The sequence below is a fragment of the Heterocephalus glaber genome, unplaced genomic scaffold (assembly GCF_053883595.1).
Source record: "Heterocephalus glaber isolate CG9 unplaced genomic scaffold, H.glaber_assembly_v1.0 deba00001431, whole genome shotgun sequence".
NCBI lineage: Eukaryota > Metazoa > Chordata > Mammalia > Rodentia > Bathyergidae > Heterocephalus > Heterocephalus glaber.
The window spans coordinates 2,080,319-2,083,733 of NW_028258295.1; the positions used below are offsets into that span (position 1 = coordinate 2,080,319).

Genomic DNA, 3,415 nt, shown 5'->3' on the forward strand with positions numbered 1-3,415 from the left:
TCCATTCTTAGATATTTCTCTTTTTTTCTACAGGATATCCTTGAAAGTCATTGTTAAATACTTTGATAAAATCTATTTTAGTCCAGAGACCCTGTCACTGAAAGGCCCAAGGTTAATCTGACATGACGCTCATGGTAAACCAGCTTTACTTCTGAGTGGTCACCATTTTTGCTTGTCAGCACTTCTCTTCTCTTCTTTCCTTCTCTCTCCCTCTCCCTCTCCCTGTCCCTCTCCCTCTCCTCCTCTCTTGGTGCTTGTGGCACTAGGGCTTGAACCCAGGGCCTCACACATGTGAGGCAAGCAATCTAGCACTGAGCCACATCCTCACCTCTTATAACTTGCTATGTAGCCCAGCTGGCCTTGAATTTGTGACCCTCCTGCCTCAGTCCCCCAAGTAGCTGGGATACAAGCTGGCCATTGTGTCCAGCCCCCTGTTAGAGTTTTTGGGTAGTCCTGTAAATATCTACTCTTCATCTTGCTTGAGTCTAACATCAAGCCAGTCTGAGTATTTTTAGAATCCTTTTTCTAGGTGTGATGGTTGATTGATTGTGTCAACTTGACTAAGAGAAGCTCAAATAAATTGGCTCAGCAATTCCACACCCTAGGAATGGAGAGAATCCACCCGAGGGTGGCTTGTCACCTGGATGGTATAGAGGGGAAATGAAGGACAGATCTGCTTCTTCTGTTTCTTTGAAGGAGCCCTAGTCCTCACCTTCACCTTGGACATCATCTCCGGCTTCCAGTGCAGGCTCTTCAGCTGCTGGTGTGGACCCTTCAGCCTCCTGACATGGACTCGCACAGGGCACTGCAGTGAGCTCCAGGCCTTTGACTGAATTCTTCCATCTCTGGAAGAGACAGACCCTCTGCACTTCTCCTCATCCAACCCTGTGGGTGGCCACTGTAAGCAATCTTATAAACTCTTATAAATTTGTGTGTATTGTGTTATAACTGTTTCTGTAGTAAACACTGATACACCATGAGTATCTGAAAATTCCTCCACTTTCTACAACATGATACTTCACCATATTAAAAAAGGAAATATACTGAGCCTCAAAACTTTTCAGAGTCCATGGTCCTGTGATATGACCTTTGAGGAGAACTGGTACAGTTTTCAGATACCCAGCCTCCAGAGAAGAGATGCATTATTTAATTTTTAAGTAAGGCACTGATGACTTAGAATGAATATATTTATACTTAACAAAGAAAGAGGAAAAGAGTACAAAGTTTAATGCACATAGAATGGGTAACACTCACAACTTAGAGGAGAGGTTCATTTGGGCTCCCAGCTTCAGTGGGTTTAGTCTGTGGTTGGCCAGCTCCAAGGCAGAAATAGCTGAAATAAATAGTGAAATAAAGCTGATCACCACATGACAGCCAAGAACAGAGAGCAAAGGGAGGATCCTTGAACAAGGAATCACCCTTCCAAGTTGAACACCTAGACCTTCCTCTTCCAACCAGGCCCCACCTCTTAATGTGAGACTTCTGGGAGATATTTTAGATCTCAACCATAAGAGGGAATCTCATCATGGGGTGGTCTGCATGACTCTGTTTTTCCTAAAATCTGAAGTGACTCCAGGTTTGGGACAATGACTAGGGGCATCTAGGCATGCTCCAAGGAGTCTGGACTGAACAGTTATAAAAACTGGCAACTGAATGTCCCTGCAAATCTTGAAAATATCTTAGTACTCTTATTTTGGTGTCCTCAGTCTTGCAAGTGAACAAGATAGGCTAGGTAAATTTAAGGCTTGTAAATCTTGTGTTACTAGTTTTTAGACAGACCCTCCTTAAGTGATTAACATGCTTATGCGCTGAGCTGAGCAGGAATTTGACCCAAAGTTTTGTTTTACTTTGTTTTCTTTTCTTTTTATTAACAGAGGAGAGTGCAAACACAGTCCCCCCTACCACAAATTATGCAGTCGAGTTTCCCGCATTTGGCGAAATCGCAGAGGTCAGCTCATCTGGAGGGCAATGGATAAGCCTCGCCCTGGGAAAACCACCTTCATGATCATGGTATCTCCCCTGCCAGGTAAGTATCCAAAGTTTTAAGTAATAGAAAATACACATAAGGAAGGAAGGCAGAGATGGCCAGCTTTATCCTGCTTATAGTCACCCATTGAGCATCTGCAGCCCCAACCTCTAAATCCCTGCTACATAAGGTGAGAGATCTTCTGGGACTCTGCAGGTCACCACCCAGAGGAAGGGACAGCAGAACTAGACCTTGAGGGAGGAAGATGTGCCCATGTGAAAGAAGAGGCTGAGCCAGTCAGGACCTGACAACTGCTAGACATAAATATGCTGCAGAGCCAAGGTGGACCACACCAGTGTAGACTGGAAGCAGGATCTAGAAGGCTTGCAGTGCCATCTTCTGAAATTAGACCTCCATCTAGGAAAGTTATTCATGAGTTTTGAAACAGAAGAATGACAAGACAAGTGGATAAGATGGGCTGAAAGGAACGAGAAGCCCCCAAGTGCACCAAGAGAATCATTTTTGGGCAGAGAAAAACAATGGAAACTTCTGTTTATATTTTTATTTCATATTTAAACTTTTCTTCCATTATGTATGATTTATGTTGTCTCTAATGCATCCTAGTACATTCTGTACTTCATAAACACACATGTAACAAGTGGTCAGTGCATGAGCTCAATTTTTTTGTGTGTTTTTGTGTTTGTTTGTTTGGTTGATTGGCTGGGATTTTTAGTTCAATGTTTATAATCAACATTTAGAGATTTGTTAACCGGAGAAACCCCCAGCAAAAACGGTGATGGCCCGGGCAGAAGGGAATCCTCAACACTCAGGAGCATGTGAGATAATGGCAATGTCTTTTCTATTTATTTATTTTTTATTAACAGTACATGTTTACAGCACATAAGATTACATTCATCATGGGGAGTTGGTACATAGTGATTTCTATAAAAAGTAAACTTTTTTTTTTGGTACCAGGGATCAAACTCAGGACCTTGCATTTCCCAGGCTGGCGCTGCACCACTGAGCTACATCCCCGTCTCTGAAAACTTTTTTAAATATACACCCCAGGCAATTTTTAATATGGTGGCTACCAAAGTCGTTCAGAGCCCCCAGGTATTTATGAAATGGTTGCTCAAAGTGTTTTAGGTCAGCAGCTCTCGACTATCACTCAGACCACTACCAAACCTTAATAAACGCTCAACCCATTGTAACAAAACAGTAAAAATGAGAAAAATGGAATGATAATTCCATTAAGCTAGTACTTCATTAAAAGGGCTACTTTTTTCCCTGACAAAAGACTTTCTCTTTAGGAGTCACTACGTTTTAACTCCTTCCCCACCAATAACTCACACATTACAGTCCTAACCTTACTGCCAAAGTTTGCCATGAAATATCTTGCTTTTATTATTATTTTCGTGTCTGTCTAGTATGTTGATAGTCTTTGGGAAC

General features: G+C 42.3%; 1 non-coding gene across 1 annotated transcript; it reads right to left on the bottom strand.

Moving 5' to 3' along the window:
- Nucleotides 1–1,871: 1,871 nt before the first annotated feature.
- Nucleotides 1,872–2,034, bottom strand: LOC147827803 (U1 spliceosomal RNA). Its single transcript, XR_015451801.1, has one exon. It is a non-coding gene; the product is annotated as a U1 spliceosomal RNA (small nuclear RNA).
- Between the last annotated feature and the right edge of the window lie 1,381 nt (nucleotides 2,035–3,415).